Source organism: Dasypus novemcinctus, chromosome 10, assembly GCF_030445035.2.
Source record: "Dasypus novemcinctus isolate mDasNov1 chromosome 10, mDasNov1.1.hap2, whole genome shotgun sequence".
Taxonomy (NCBI): Eukaryota; Metazoa; Chordata; class Mammalia; order Cingulata; family Dasypodidae; genus Dasypus; species Dasypus novemcinctus.
Genome location: NC_080682.1, coordinates 14463130 through 14480403, shown reverse-complemented (window position 1 = coordinate 14480403; position 17274 = coordinate 14463130). Strand labels below are relative to the sequence as shown.

General features: G+C 51.3%; 1 long non-coding RNA gene across 1 annotated transcript in view; it reads right to left on the bottom strand.

Moving 5' to 3' along the window:
• The window catches only part of LOC105745546 (uncharacterized), a 63717-nt gene that overhangs the window by 46285 nt on the left and 158 nt on the right, over positions 1–17274 (bottom strand). The window lies entirely within an intron of this gene.

The window sequence follows — 17274 nt, the reverse complement described above, 5'->3', positions numbered from 1 at the left end:
TCAAGGCTAAACAAAATGCGGCAGTCACAGGATGAAATACGACCCAGCAATAAAAAAGGGTGGGCCACGGCTCCACACAAACACACGAAGTTTACAAGCAAAATGAGAAGTGAAAGAAGTCAGACACAAAAGAGAACACACTCTGTGACTCCTTTTATAGGACTCTCTAAAAGAGATGAAACTAGCAGCAAGTGATGGAAGGAGGAATCTCAGCCGGACTGAGCTCTTGGGGGGAAGGGGACCTATGGGTGGGAAGGGGCTGGAGGGGGCCTTCTGGGGAGACAGAATTCTTTATCTTGAGCTGGGGGCTGGTTCTGTGTGTGTGTGATAACCTCAGTAAAACTTTTGATCTTTAACCATGTCTGTCTACACATTTTCAAAGCTAACCCTATATATACTTGATCAAAAATTCAAAAGGTTCAGCCAAAGACAGTTTTGCCCAAGTCTGAATCAGTCCTGTGAAACATGAGGTTGGGGATCAGGCAAAACCATTTGTGATCCTGGTGGACGGCTTTCCCAATCAGCTTGGGAACAAGAACACGTGGTGGAAATGCAACTCCTGGGCTCAGCCAGACCCCTGTCCATGACCCACGCTGGAAACCAACCACAGAGTCCTCCTCTTTGCATTCTGAGCTGGAACAAAGGGGCAGTTGGGGGATCCCAACTGCAGAGGTCCCCAGCCAGGAGCTGGCAGAGGCTACGTGCCAGGGGCAGGGACACGCGAGTCTCAAGTCTCCGTCCGTAACAGACAGACAGATGCGCCTGGAGCCGGCGTGGAGGCCTCGGGCTTCAGGCTGCTCCAATGACCTAGTTTCCAAGAGCACTGGGGCTGGGGTTGGTGGCCTCAGCTGCTCTCTCCTCTGCTCAGCTGGGGGCGGAGGGAGCCCAAAATAGCAACCCCCTCCCCCGACCCACACATAGACCATAGACGAGACAACAGGTGATGATAAAGGAAGGCTGGAGAAGGCGGAGGGGAGAGGAAAGGCTGACGGGCAAAGGGGGTAGGCTGCGCGGTAGAAAGTTCTGGGGAAATGTAACTGCAGGGCAGAGTGTGGCCAGGTGGAGGCTCCCGGAGAGGGGTGTTAAAACGCCAGGCCCTGCTGCCAGCGCCCACCATCCCCCCGATCCCCAGCCTGGACCCTGCCCTTGCACCCCTGGTTCGAGTCCCCAGTGCCTGCTCAGTCGTGCCCTCTGGATGCCTGACAGCATAGCAAGTGTGACATGGCCGGAGGCAAACTCCTGCCCTTCCCCAGGCTCAGCACAGAGCTCCTCTGTCCTTCCCAGTGCCCCCAGCTCCTCTTCTTCTCACCACCCACATGCAACCCACCAGGAAATCCTGTTGGGTCCACTTTCCAAACAAAGCCAGCCTCTGAACATTGCCCCTGGCCTCCACAGCTTCCTTTCTGATCTGAGTTGCCATCACTTCTCCCCTGGATTATGGCAACAGCCCCCAGATGATCTCCGGCCTCCAGCCCTCGCTCCCTTCAGTGCATTCAAAGTGAGGCTGGAGACAAGGCCCTTGAGACCTCTCCAGCTTTGTGCTCTACTCACCCTCCCTGCTTGCTCTGCTCCCCCCACCGGCCTTCCTGAAATCAAAGCGGGCAGCTCCTGCCTCGGGGCCTTTGCACTGGCTGGACCCTCTGCCTGGCATGTCCTTCCCCCAGGTCTCCACATGGGCTCCCTCTCTCTCACCTTGGGGGAGCCCTGTTTAGAATTTCCAACCCTCCCCCAGCCCAGCATTCCAATTCCCCTCCTGCTTTATTCCCCTCCCTAGCACCACTTGCCACCTGGCACACAATAGATGCTGACTTCCTAATTGTTTTAAATGGTCTGTCTTCCAGGAAGCAGGAGGGTGGGGATGTCGCTCGTCTGCTTTGTCCATTGCTGTATTCCCAACCCCTAGAGCAGTGCCTGGCACAGGGCAGGCTGCAGCACTGCTGAACAAACGAATGGCTCTGGCCGCAGCTGTCTCCCTCTGGGCCACAGCCTCGGCATCGGAGCGCTTCCTCATCTTTCCGGACCCTCCCACGGAGCAGTGCATGTCCAGAAGTCCCCGTGTCTCTTCAGGAGGTGGGGACCAGGGGTCCCTCAGTCTCAGTGCCCCCCCCAAGCCTTGCTCAGCCTCTGAGACGCCCCTTGCCTTGGTCTCCCCTACATCGGCGCGGCCTTTTACAGTCTACAAAGAGCGCTGCCCCCGCGGCTCAGTTCCGCCTCCCAGAAGCCCCAAGCAAGGCTTCAGCAGCCTCTTGGCATAGGCAAGGAGGCCAAGGCCAAAGACGGGGCGGAGAAGGGATAGAACCCGTGTCCTGACGTCGGGCTTGGCCTGCGCTAGTTTGGCTCTGCCTCCGCTCCCTGCTTCCTCTGGGGCAGACGTGCAGGTGCACGTTGGGGCGGTGACCACGCTGGACATCGGACAGCCCAAACCAGCACTGCGGGGGAAAACGAGGCAGCCAGAAACCGGCAGGCAGGGCCTGCGGAGGAGGCGCAGAAAGGCTTGGGGGCTCGCCCGGGCCTGGCGAGACATCCAGCCCTTGTGTTTTGTAAGCCAACCTAAAGCAGGTTGGGATCAGAACTGGCCTTTTCAGTGCTCATCCCGGGACCCAGAAGCCCACACCCAGAGAATTGTTTCCATGTAGTCACTGAAAGAGTGCCCGCAGGAACTGTCCCCGGATGTGCTGGCAAGAGAACAAGGGGCACCCCGGAGTGTCCCATGTGGGGGAGTGGGGTTCGTTCCTAAGGGACGGCTTCCTTCAGAACAGCACGTGGGCCTCGATGCTCTCTGACCCAGACAGGAAAGGCGTCTAGGGGAAAAAAGCAAAACTAGGTATCCCATGAGCCCATTCTTGGTTCGATTTGGTTTTTAAAGTGTGTGCACACGTGTTTGCGTGGAAAAGTGTCTAGAAAATGTAGATCGAAAACATGAGCCATGTTCGTCTCTCATTACTGAGCCTGGAGGAAACGTTCTTTTCTATTCTTTCCTGTCATCTCTGAATAATATTATAATGAGCGTACATTGATGTTCTCAGCAAATAAGAAAAAGTGCATCCATGTCCTACTGTGTGTGTGCTTCCTGCTTGGGGTATTTATTTACTACGGTGTGCCCGTTTTAGAAAATCAAATTAAAGACTCCAGAGGCTTCCCGGGGCCCAGGCGAAGGGGCTCCTCTGCCCCGGAGAGCCGTCTCCCACAGTGGGGAGCTGGGGCACCCTGGCCCCCCGGCCAGGCATCGAGCCTCTGGGTGTGACAGGGAGAAACAGAAAAGAACCACTTCCTGCTGAGCTGGTGGGGTGGCAGCTCTGGGGGAGGAGAGACGCCCCCCGAGGTGAGAACCCGGAGCTCGCGAGCAAAGGCCCCGACGGCTGCTCCGGGGGCGTCCTGACCCGTGGGCGGCGTGGTCCTCGGCAGGGCCCGTGCTCGGCCAAGGCCAGTGGCCACCGGCAGGCCAGGCCAGCACGGGAGCTGGCTGGCTGGGCCCCGTGGGGACGCCCCGCCTCTCCCTGTTTCAGGGAATTGGGGTCTTTAGCAAGCGTCAGCACAAGGCAACAGGCAACGGAAACCCGGGCGGACCCCAGCCCCACGCCTGAGTCAGAGCCTCGGGGTGGGGTCCTGTCGCTCTCCAGGGAACAGTCCGGCAGATTCCCAGCAGCCTGGGGGACGCTCGTCACGCCCCCCAACGCCCCACAGGGAAGCCGCGGTGCCAGCAGAAACGGAATCACTGACTCTGCGTTCTGTCCATCCTCACACCCAGGGGACCTGGCACAGGCCAGGTGCTTAGCACCAGCTTCTCCTTTTTATGAAATATTAACATTATTTTCATACACAGGTGAATGTGGGGATTAGTTTCATAACTGTTACTTATTCACGCCAGAGATGGAAAATGGAATAATCTTATTTATCAGGTATTACTGGACAATGGCTTCCCAATTCATGGCCTGGCTCAAAGAGGAATTGTAATCACTCCAATCAAATTTTGAGTATAAGTCAAAGCTAAGTTGCTGTTATTGGCCTTTATCACTAAAAATATTTTTAACATTCATTTCTTTTAACTTGCATCTTTTATTTTATTTCTTCTTTTCTTTTTTAAAGAAGATTTAGGTTGTATAAATGTGCCACGGAAAATATGGGGGATTCCCATATACCACACCCCCTTCCCCTCCCTTACTTTCCCCCATTAACAACCTTAGCATGGCACGTTTGTTACAATTGATGACCACATATGGAAGCCTTTGCACTAACCATAGTGTATAGTTTACATTATGGTTTATACTCTGCCCTGCACAATTTTTTAGGTTATGCCAAAATGTGTAATGGCCTGTATCTGTCATTGCAATGCCATGCAGAACAATTCCAATGTCCCAGTAATGCCCCTTGTTACACCGATTCTTTCCTCTCCCTCCCCTCACAACCTCTGGTGGCCACTGTCTAAAGAAAGGGATGAAGGAATGAACAAGCCCTCCACCAGACCGCCCACACGGCTGCTCTGAAAGCCACACCTCTGTTCACGCAGGGGCATCTGTGTCTGGAAGAAAGAGGCCGTGTTGAGAAAGAGGAGAGGAAGGACCTGGACCTGGAGTGCAGGTGGGGCCCGCGCTACAGGATGGGGACCAGAGGACCCCACCCCATCGGGCTTCTGGGAAGAAAGGGGGCCTCACTCGGGGCAGCCCCCAAGGAGGGCAGTCACAGCAATGAGCAGAGCCTCTGTTTCCTGGCTGTAGACGGGACGGCCGGTCTACACAGAGGTGCAGGCTAATGAGGCCCCAAATCCCGTTCTCCATAAGTTTACCTGCCCACCGGAGCAGGCCACTTGTCAGGGGGCTCCCCTGCTCAGCCTGAGCAACCTGGAGGACCTCTGAGCTGGGCCTTTGCCTCGGGCAGAAGGGACGCTTTGGACCTCGGGTGGCTTTATGAGCCTGAGGCTGTTATGCTCACTCCTCCCTGACCTTCAGCCACCACAGTGGGACCGACCCCTGTCACCATTGCCACTGTCACCCCCAACACACGGCGGTCACACCAGGGCAGAGGGATGGATCTACAGAGCCATCAATATGTTGAGGTGGGAGGAGTGGGGGTTGTGGGGAGTGGGGTATATGGGAACCTCCTATATTTTTTAATGTAACATTTTGTGTGATCTATGTATCTTTACCAAAAAAAGATAATTAAAAAGAGATGTAAAAAATTGAAAAATAAAAAATCAAAGATGATTTTAAATAATTAAAAATAATTAGCTCATCCCATATGGAAGTATAAAATACAGTGGGAATGAAGATTTCTGTGTGATAAAACAGCAAAAGTACTAGCAGAAACTTTTTTTATAACCTCAACATGGAGATGATCTTTCTAAGCCTGACTGAAAAAATTAGAAGCCATAAAGAGAAAGAAAAAGAATTTGACTCTTTAAAATTTAAAACTTAAGAGTAGCGAAAGACACCATTATAAAAATGGTTGCAAATGACAGGCTGGGAGAAAATAATTGCAACACACATCGCAAAGAATGAATATCTGTTATACATAAAGAGCTTCTCTAAATGAATGGTGAAGGGACAGATGATGTGAAAGAAAAACAGGCAAAGAATATAGATAATTTACTTAAGAAGAAATACACATGTCCATAAAACATGCAAAAATTTTTTTAACCTCTTTGACAATTAAATAAAATTTTAAAACAATTAGATAATAGTTTATACCTATCCTGTTGATAAACGTTTAAAATATCGGTAACTTCCCAAATTGATGGGTAGGGATGCAATTGGCCCTTTTCTACCTTGACAGTAATAATGTCAATTGATTCAACTTTCCTGGAGAACCAGTTAGTCGTTATTTTTCAAAATTACAAATGCTCAAAAGCGCCCAACACCACCACACCTAGAAATCTATCTTTAAAAGATACTAAACACACATGCCAAAAGGCACTTGTGGAGATCCACTGCACTCTCCTGAAACATGAAGAATGCTTATGGCTAGAAAAGTTCGATAAATCACGGAACATGAATTTTATGGACACTGTGCAGACATGAAAAAGAATGATGGAGATCTGCATGAACTGACACAGTAAGTCCTTCATCATTCATCAGAAAGCAGGGGGAAGGGGGGAAGGGAAGTGGGGAGGGGGGAAGCAATTATATTGCAAAAAGTACTAGAGGATCCCCATTTTGTAAAGCAAACAAATAAATAAAGCTTCAGACCAAACTCTTAGTGGTGGTTCCCTCTGGAGAGTGGAGTTTGTGGAGAGTAACAGGGGATGAGGGAATGTTACTTTATAAAAAAAGGTGTTTGGGTCCGCTTTGAATGTGTTACAATGATACACATAGTTATGCATATACCAACACCCTGTGTCTGTGTCTGTCTGTGTGCGTGTGTGTTGCTTGCATAATTAACAACAAACCAGTGCATCCTTCCAGGCCCAGACAAAGCTGCTATCATTTTTATTTTAGGGACAGTCTCAGGTTCTAGATCACTTGCCCGAGGCATTCCAATCCCAGCCTGCCTGGCTGTAAAGCCAGGGGGACTGTTTCCTGCCACAGCCCACAAGCCCTCAGCGCAGCCTGACCAGGCGAGCTGCTGACTTGGGGGATGATGGCCGTGGGGGGGTTAGAAGTAGCACACCACCATGTGCGGCTTCTCCAAATGCTGTCTTTAATATTTGTCACGATCAAAGTCCTGTAGTCAATTGGGGAAGTATAGAATTTAACACAGTCGACATCGCATTTTAAGTCCCATTTTGTATTTTCCCTTGAAAACTTAACCTTGTTTCTTATGTCTCTAAAATCTGTTTGTAAACTGCAAACATTAAAACTTGCACATCTTTTAACACACCGGTAAGCCATACACCACTGAATTCCATCCTTCTTACTCACCCCCTACCCCTGCCTAAGCGCCAGGGCCCCCAGGGCCCCCTTGTAAGATGAAATATACTGAGTGCATATCTTACACCAGGCACGGAGATGACTAAGACATGCCGTAACTCATGCTGCGCAGCAAAATTAAAGGGCTGAAAGGAAAAAAATCACAGAAAGCCTTGAAAAAGGTCGATGAGAGTATTTATCAAACCTCTGTGTGGGGGAGGACTTTCTAATCTTGAAGCGATGGGAGAAACCACAAAAGACATACTAGAGCTGGCTATCTAAAATGTTGATACTCTGTAAACAATGTGAAAAAAAAAGCAAAGGTCAAATAACAACCTGGGGGAAATATTTGCAACCAATAGGCCGAAAGATTAATAACCATAATGTGGATAGAGCTCATACAAATCGATAGAAGTCCCACTGAGGTTCCAAGTCATCAGGGGGAAAGGCTTAGGCCTATGTTGTCTGACACGGTAGGCACTAGCCACATTAGGCTCTTTCAATTGAGATTTAAATTCCTTTAGATTTCAATTAAAAACCATAACTTAAATCTAAGATTAAATGAAATTATAAATTTTAAAAATTAAATAAAAAATTCTGTTCCTCAAACTAGCCACCCTTCAAGTGCTTGAAAGCTACATTTGGCTGGTGGCTATCCAATCGAGCAGTACAAACACAGACCATCTCTATCAAACCAGAAAGTTTGGGCAGCACCGTGTTAGACAATTCACAAAAGACCCGTCAATGACCAACGAACACATTTTAAATGAAACCAGCTTCATTAGGAATAAAAGGAACCCAAATTTAAAGCAAGGCAATCTTTTACACTCATGTAATTTGGAGTAAGCATGATGCTGCTGATGCAAGAGCAAGTAGCAACCATCTGGAAAATAATTTGGCAATAGAAACAAAGAGCGGTACAAACCCTTGGCCCAGCAATTCCACTCCTGGGAATATATTCTAAAGAAATAATAAGAAATTCAGAAACAGGTTTATGCAGAAAGTTATTGAACCCTGGGTTATTTGTAAAGTCCAAAGGAGCCACAGCCTGTGGCTCCCATCTCAGGAAAACAATTACAGGCATGAAGAAGCAGCCACTTAAAGGACCCATAAATCTTCATTAAAAACCATATCTGTCTGAGAGGGGCTAATGGCTCGGAAGAGGCCTTTGATATGAAATTAGGCAAAAATGCACCATTCTCAACAGAAGACTTAGTATAACATCAACTGTAAAGCTACAGAGCTCACTTATGCACAAAAACCTGTCAGATGTCAGAAATAAACATCAGCAGGTGATAAGATTCTGAATATTCTTTGCACTGTTCAGTAATTTCTGACTGTGAAAACATGGACATTTACTGCTTTTATGTAAAACTAGAAAAATGATGAAAGATTCTGAGGAGGAGACACACTATGGACCTCGGAGCAAGGTGGGCCAGGGCAGCCCTGCTGCTTCTGGGCTCTCGGCCCTCGGACGAGGCAATCTGTTTCCTCATCTGTACAATGAATAAACAGCTCCTGTCTCCCAAGGTTTTGAGAGAAGGAAGTGAGGTACCTGCTGCAAGAGCCGGGCAGAGTCCGCGCCCAGAAGGCAATGTGGCATGCCACCATTTTTATTAGCAGGACAAACCAAGGCCCAGAATCCTCTTCATAATAGGATCTCAACTGTGGAGATACAAGCTTTGTAAAATGCCCCAAAAGACAGTGAGGAATTATTCCAAGTTGTTAGTGGTCAAGGAGGGGGAACACGACTTTTTTTCCTTGGCTTAAAGAAGCAAGAAAATATCTTCCTGTGCTTTCCAATTTTCTCCAATGTGCACGCTACGTTTACAATAAAAAACAATGCTTCATACTCAAAAACGCTAACGCACGAAGAGTGAAACTAAAACAAAGACGTTTAACTGGTTCTTCTAAAGAGTCATTTACATCCAGGTTAGGGTCAGGTGGCAGACACATGAGAACCTTGGAGAGGGGCTGGGCGGTGGGATCTGGGGACAGGTCAAATTTTTTTCTATCTATTTTATGTATTTTCCAGTAGGTACAAGGGTAGTGAATTGGTATTATTTTTTCTAATCATAAGAAATGTCACTAAGAAGCCAGGCTCCCTGCCCTATGGTTTGCGAGGGAGGCTGAGTCAGGCAGAGGCAAGCATGAGGGGTGGTGGTGGGGGGGTGTTACTTCCAAGGACAGCACGGGGTTGTGGACGTCCCGAGGAGGGTCCCCTGCTGGCCTGCAGGCTGGGTGAAGCGACAAGGACACAGGGCCTCCCCTGGCTTCTCTTTGTGTCTCTCCCAGCCCCACCCCCCCATCCACCCACAGACCCAGGGCACAGAACAGTTGCAAACCCTGAGATGACTGGGGCAGGTAATCTGGACTGTGAAGCGGTAGTTTTGTATTTTCTAACCTTCCAAGAAAATAGTGATTTTTTTTCACAGTCAGAACCCATAGAAAAGGAGCTTGCATTCCACAATTTATGTAGCTGATCACAGGTCTATCTTCTGCTTTTTCCCCCTGAGAACCTGGGAGTGGGGAGTCGTCCAGCCTCCCACCCCCAGGAACCCCCAAAGCTGAACCTCGTCATTATAAACACTCCAAAATCCACGGGTCCCAGCCCCCCCCCCCCCCCCCCCCCCCCCCGCCATGGGAACAAAAAAGAGATGTTTAACATAAAAAAATCACCACCCAACCCCAAGGGCTGAGGGAATGAGGAGACAATGCAGTTTTGTGGGATCCGCAGGGGCGCAGGGGTCAGGCAATGGACCACGGCCTGGCTCTGTCCAACTCGGGGCCGTGGCCGTGACGGAAGGACAAGAACCTGCGGGCGTGCCAGGTCCTGGCAGCAAGAGATGACCTGGCCGCTGTGTGGAAGGTTCTAGGAATCATGGACTCCTCCAGGCCCCTTGTACGCTGTTGCGATGGCAACAGGGAAGGCCGGAAGGTTACAGGAAAATGGGAGGAAGGACCCAGGACCAGAAGCCAAATGCCCAGGCACCATCCCGGATGGCGGAGGCCCCAGGCCTTGGCCTCTGGGGCGTCGGTTTCCTTCTGCGCACCCAGGGTAGCTTTCACCTCTCAACATGAATAAAACAGCCCCCGCCAGCCAGCAGCAGGCCTGAGGCTTCCCGAGCAGGGGAACAGCTCGGCCTCCTCAGCACGGGACCTGGGGGACTCAGGCGGGCTAGCGAGCTCTGCGCGGTAAAGACGAAAGAGTGCAAGGACAAGGGCGCAGAGCCGCGGTTTCCCACGTGGGAAAGAGCTGCCTTCTCTGCAGCAACCCCCAGCAAACCAGCAAAGCACGAAACATGCTCCCCCAGTGGGCCGCCTCGTCCTGCACGGCGGCTCTAGAGATGTTTTAGGGGCGAAGGAGGCATTGAGACGCACACTAGAGGCATGGACCTGCTCCCTGGAAAAATGCACACTCACCGGGTGGGGGAGATTCCTGGAACCCTGAGAGACATCCCTGGATCCTGGGGCTGTCCCTGGATCCTGGGGACTCTGGAGGAAACAGGAACAAGTCAGGAGACTGGAGGCTCTCAAGGCTGGCCCAGGAAGGGAGGCTCCAGGGCTCAGCCACCTGCCCTGGTTGGCATCATTCTGGTGGCCCCTGGGATGCCTCGGCTCCTCTCCCAGGCCTCCTAAAACTCTGACCAGAACAAAGGGGGCTCCCTGGCTGGGTCCCAAGAGGCCCCTTTAGATGCGTTCACAACAGAGGCTCAGTGGCAGCACGACCAGAAAAGCTGCTCTCTGCCCCAGGTCCTTGGCGCCTCCAGGGAACCATTTCCCTGTGCTACCAGCTGTAGGTCTCTCAAGCTGAAGACCCCACCCAGGACTTCTGCTCCCTGAACCCCCTCCCCCACCAGCAGCATCGGCCTCGGCCCCAGCATGTTGCCTCCCTCCTGGGGGTTCCAGGCTCGAAAGCCTTCCCTTTGGGTGACGGCCGCCCCGTGCGCAATCCGCACTCACGTCTCAGATGGCCCCTCGCCACCATCAACCCTTTCCCAGGACTTGACCTAGGACTTCTCTGTACAGCCTGTGGCCACACTGACTGTACCTTCAGCAGACCTGGGGAGGAACGAGCTCTCGGGCTCAGCAAGTTGAGGGCTTTTAGCTTTTCTGTGCAACACCGTTGGCAGATTGGGGAAGTCGGACGGGAACTTAAAGAAAAGGGGATGGGGCAGGCTACACCTTAGTGCAGAGCAGGAACCAAGAAGGTGGGCTTCCTGGAGGAGGAAGCCTTGGGCCAGGGCCCGGGTGAGACTGAGAGTGGGAGCACGACCAGCCCCAGTTTCCCCTTTGCCCCTCTCCACTCCTCCCCACGCCCCACCCCAGCCGCACCCCTGGATGCATTGCCCCAGCACCAACCCAGGGCGTCCCCCACCCCGGGCCTGTCTGTTCACAGGCCTTGGCCGGTGATCAGACAAACCTTGCAGGTGCACGGAGGGTAGGCACGGAGAGAGAGACCCTGCTGGGCAGGACCCCAGCCCCCTGACACTCGGCCCAGGCAAGGGGCTTTCTTCCCTCCAGCAGCTCCCCCTGACTCGGGTCCGTAGGTGGGGTGTGGCTGACGTGCCACGGGGCACATGATCCTGGAAGGAGACACCACTTCATGGGCACAGTTTAGGGGATGTGCCTGGTTCCCGGTTCTTCTGGCAGGTGGATCGTATTTCTCATGGTCGCAAATACTAAGAGCTTCCCTTCTGGATCACCAGGCGGAGAGGGTGCGCCTTTCCCCCACGCCCTGCCTGCCCATGCCTGACCTGAGCAGCTGGCCTTAGAAGACTCTCCAGGGGATGGCGGAGGGCGCTGAGCTCACGCTTGGTGAGCCGTGCTCCGTGCCAGGCCCTGTTCTCAGAACCTCCCCACTTCACTTCGGTTCACTCTCAGGACGACACAGTGGGGCAGGCTTGGGAGAGTGATGGAGATTCAGCCGGGTAATGTCAATGCTTTCCAGCTGATAAAAACCAGAAGCCCATTGTAAGCCCTGCCCCACCGGGTGGCTGTCCCAGGACCCGTCCGTCCTGGGTCCTTTGCTGACCCTTGTCATCAGCCTCCCGCCTGGCCCCTGTGGCGGAAGGCGGGATGCAGGGGCTGGGGGCTCTTCCGGGGCCTGGTCCTTCTGGCCGTCTGTCCTGAGGAGAAAGCCCCCTGTCCTGGGGAAGGCCCCCTAATGTGGCCGGGCCTCCAGATCCCTGTGTTTTAGGCCCCAGGACATCACAGTAGGCCTCTCCTGGTGGACAGCGCCCAGTGTCGCTGGGGCAGACTCCTGGGCTGAGCGGCAGGAGCCCTGGGTCCCCGCTGGTTCCACTGCACACAGTCGTCCCCCCAGGAGTTGTTCAGAAGATCCCCCGCAGGCCCTTTAGCTGCCTGGGGATGTCAACCCCTCCCACCTGTCCCCGTGTTTGGGGGCCTGGAGAAAGATGCTTCTGGGAAAGGGCTGTAAGCAAGGGTGTTAGGAAAGCACTGGGATGGTCCAAACCGCTCACCGCCCAGAGCACCTCAAGGCCCCTCTGCAGTTAGGAAGCACCTCTTTCTGCGATTGTGCATTTGTATGCTACACACCCCTGCTTAGCCAAGCTCCTTGAGAGCTCCGGGATGCACGGCTACCTGTGGGTGGCCGCAGAGCTTTAAAAACTGTAGTCTCGGTACAATCCAATTGTCCATCATGGTTGATTGAGCAAATAGATTATGGGGCAGCCCTGCAATGGAGTACTATACGACAATGAAAAAGAATGACTATCGCTATACCCAGTAAAGGGAAAGGATGTCCCAAGCACAATGTTGAGTGAGAAAAGCAAAACACAAAACAGTACAAAAGGTGATGACATTTATATCAAGTTCAAGAACAGGCAGAACCAACCTCTGATGACAGAAGGTCAGGAGGGTGGTTATCCGAGGTGGGAGGTGGTGAGTGCCTGGAAGGGAGCACAGGAGGGGAGCTTCTGAGTGCTGCTCAGTTCTGTTTCCTGCTGGGTATACTGGTATCCTCAGTTTGTGAAGTTGTTGAAGCTGTGTGTTTATATGTGCACTTTTCTGTGTGTCTCATACAATATATGTATTTAGGAGGTCCTGGATTGAAGCCAGGACCTCTTACATGGGAAGCAGGCACTCAACCGCTTGAGCTCCATCCACTCCCTGTATCCTGTATTTAAATTTAAAATTCAGCATCTGGGCTCAAGTCCCAGCTCTAGCCCTAGTGTATTGTGTGGTCTCAGGCAAATTCAGTTTTCCTAGCCTCTACTCTCTCCTCTGTAAAATAGGGACCATACTAGTATCTGGTTCAAGTGGTCCCAAATATCAACTATTTATGTTCCACCTCCATGGTGTTGACATTATCCCAGTGCCAGCTGCATCACTACCACCTTCATTCTTTTCCCTTAGATCAACTGGCAAGTTTGATCACCTAAATAATTAATCTAAAAATGAAACTTCATATCACTCTCATAAATCACGAATTTGATGTGCTCACTATCTATTTCCTGCTATGTGAAATTAACGTAAATGAAACCAAGACATAACTGAAAATAAAAATATTCATCTCTAAGCTGCCTCAGATCATCTCACTTAAAAATGGTGGGCACAATCACTCAGGAAACTCAAGATAACGTAGTTACTTAGATCCCCTGTGCAGGCTCTTAGCAAATGGTCACCATTATCACCGTCAGCAGTATCACTATCGACATGATCACTGTCACCTTCATCATCGTCATTGTCATCATTATTGGCACCAATGCCATCACCTTCATCACCAGGATGTACAGAGCCAACAGGCACTTGCTTCCAGACCATCCCACAAGGTCATCTTAACACGGAGCCCATTCTGAAGTCCTTGGGCCTGCCGAGATGCACGACCAGGTAAGGGCTCGACACCTATGACAGACGGAGCTGGTCCCTCTCCAGGACCTCTGGGCATCTGCCTCTTCCCCCAGGCCAAGGCAGACCTACCCAAGCCAGTCCCTCATCTCGCAGAATTTCATTTGCTTATCTCTCAAACAGAGCCTGTGGCTTCAGCTCCTCAGCACTGCCCACCAATGAGCCCAGAGGGGGACACAAGACTGTTAGAGAAACAGAAGCTATCCTAGGAGACCCCAGCACACTCAGTAAATCATCAAAAATGCATCGAGCGGATACCTTAAAACTTCCCCCTTGTGTTATAAACCTGTTTGGGTGTGCCCCTCAGTCAACTGGCATGTAGATTTCCAGGAACAAAGTTGGGGTGGAAGTTACTAATTCAATGTTTAAGAGGAAATTTTCATCTCTAAGATGGTCACAACCTTTGATTCAAACAATTCTAAAAGGAAATAAGGATATGAAAAAGAGATGCTTGTGCAGAAAGTCATACATAGTTATTTTTAATAGCAAGCGAGAGAGGTAACCGCACACATGTCCAGCAGTAAAGGATTAAAACAAGCATCAGGACTGTTATATATTTGCTCTTATAGAGCCATTTAAGACTATGTTACATATGTCCTTGACACAGGAAGAAAGGATATATTTTAAGAGAAAAAGTAAGTGACAAAACCATATAGTAGTTACTTATTTTGAAAAAAAAGTGTAATTATTGTAATCATAAATAACAAAAAAAAATCTACCTTCATATGTTAGCAGTAGTAATACTGAATGGTAGAATTATGGGTGATTTTATTTTTTCTTTATACTTCACTGTATTTGCTGCTTTTCTTGATAAATTTTGAATCACTATTATTAAGGAAAATCATAAAACTGTTATATGCCATATTTAATGATAAAAATAAATATATGGGATTGTTTCTTGTATAATAGATTTTCTGCAGGTCCCTTTTATGCTATTTTTAAAATTTACATCATAATTATGTTCTTTGAAAAATTAAACAATACGGAAACATAAAATAAAAATGAAAGCCCTATACAACCTCGCTCTACCATCTCCCTGAATCCCATCATTTTTCTTATGAGTATTATGCAAAGCCTTCTTCTGTGAACACACAAACGTTTTCTCTAACTAGTCAACTCATTCTTTTTTAAATTTTATTTATGAGAAAAAGATCACAATATACAAATTGTTCTGTAAAACTAAATAGTTTCTTCACTAAATAACACGTCCTGGCCATCTTGCTGTGTCAGTCCATCTTGAGCTCCCTCCTTTGTCCACGCCGGGTGTAGCTGGGTTGTAATGTAGTTATTTACCCTTTGCCTCGTCTCGCCGTTTGTTCATGTCTCCTGATTGCTAACCTCTTCATGGGCATTGCCTGGCGAGCAGAGGAGAGCTCTCTAAAAGTAGTGTGTGGAGGCCTTAAAAACCAGTGTGGCTTTTCCACCTTGTCTTTAAGAGAGGCTGTGCTTTTCAGGCAAATGGTATATTCTTGAAATAAGATTCCAAGACTCAACTCCCAGACTGAGCCTGAGCTGAAAACCTTCCTGCCATCCATTCATTTATTTATTCAAGAACAGGTTTTGCATAACAGCAGGAGAATTTTGGGAAAGCTTCCCAGGAGAGCCAAAGGGCTTTAGCAGGCTCTAACAGGCTGGGTGGGTGTGGAACTCTGAAGCCCCCCAGGCTGACCACCCGTGACGTGCTACGTGCCCACCGAGCAGGGCCCTGCCCTGCCCGTTTTACAGGAGGGGGTCTGAGGCCAGCGCACCGAGGACACACAGCTGGGCCAGCGGCTCCCTAAACCCAGGTTTTCTACCATCCCACAGAGAATTGTAGACGGGTAGAGGCAGAGGCTGTGCTGGGGAAAGGGACACATGTGGTCAGGGGCCTGGGGTCAGGTCCAACCTCACCGTCAATCGTACACCTGGGGGACCCCTTCAGTTATTTCATCGGACAAGTGGCCTTGGTTAACAGCCCTCCTACTCCATGAGATAGGCCCCAGGCCTGACAATCCCATCTCACCCACGGAGCGTCCACAGGACCTCTGGCTGCGTGATGGGTGATTCACACCCAGCCACCCTGGGTGGAGAGGGGGGTCCTGAAGCAGGGAGGGAGGGGAGAGGAGGGAAAAGGGCCTTCCGTTCTCTCGAGGGGCACCTGTGGGTCTCCACAGGGTGAGGGGAGTGGGAGAGGGGCCTGGAGGAGGCCCGAGACGACCAGCCCTCACACTCAAGGGAGTCCTTCATGCTCATTATCACAGAAACTTCCAGAAGGCCAGTGATGCTGGGATTGCCTCCTACCCCCATTTTATAGAAGAAGATAATGAGTCCCAGAAAGGGAAAGCCCAAGACCACCCAGTCAGTTAGGAAGGGGCAGCTGGACCCTCTGCTCCCCACCCCAAAACTGATCACCGTAGAGACAACAGCTATGGTTCCTGTGGCGAGGCGGGACTCGCTCTTTACACCATTATTCTGCTTCATCTTCAGTCACTTTTTACAGATGAGTTTAGGTAACAGGCTTGAGTTTCACGAAGGGACTCGAGACTAGGGGTGTCTGATGACAAAAGGGCGCCAGGGTTCCAGAATGTTCTTGGGAGGGGTCGAGCGAGTGCCCCGGGGGGTGGGGGTGGCCTGACCTGTCCCTTGCACACCTGGCGAGCCTTCTAGACAGGCCCCCCTCCTGCCCGGGGCTCCGGAAAAGCGCCTGAGCCGAGACACCGGACAGAGCCAGCAAGGCCTTGAGCCCTCCACCGGCTCCCAAACCCGCCCCTGCCCTTGACATCCTCTCACGCAAGAGTCAAGCCCTCCAGGTGCTGCAACAGAGAAATCCCCCACCTCCATCCTGGAACCACGCAGCCCACCACCCTGTTCCTAGAACAAGAGAGAGAACCGGCCTCGGGGTCCTCCGACGCCCTCGTTTTACAGATGAGTAAACTGAGGCCCAGGGCCTGGCCTCGACTCGCCCAGGGTCACACGGCGATTCTGGGCAAGGCAGGACCCTCGGTGTGCGGGGGCCGCCCCCACCCCACCCCCACCCAGCCGGCGCCCTCCCCCACACCTCCACCTGCCCTTCCAGAGGCTCCAGACCTTCGGCGTCTTAGATCTCTTTCTCCCCTTCTACCCTCACCAAAGATTGGGTAGGAGAAAAGATGGGGAGGAGATACACTTCCACAGCTGGAGGTGGGGGACGGGGTCCAAACCCTGTTTCCCTGAGGGGCTTCCCCCACCCCCAGGCTGCCAAGTGGAGGTGTTCGAGGAGTCAGGTCACTGATTCGTTCAACAAACACGTATTGGCAGGGCTCTTCCTGTGTCTCTCAGAGCAGAGGCGCCACCAGGCCGACTCACAGACTTGGGGACCGTTCCCCAGATTCCTTGCTTCCTTCCTTCATACAACAAGCAAGAGGTCCTACTATGCCTCAGATTCATTTCTGAGCCCCCTTCCTCTCCTCCGCCCCCCTCCCCCAGCCCGCAGCCCCTCCCCTTCCCCCCAGCATCCGCAGGGGCCCCTTGTCCTGCCCCAGAGGCAAATCCTGGGAGCGCTGGGGAGTCCCAGAGCCCAGAGGGGCTGAGGCAGCACTGGACA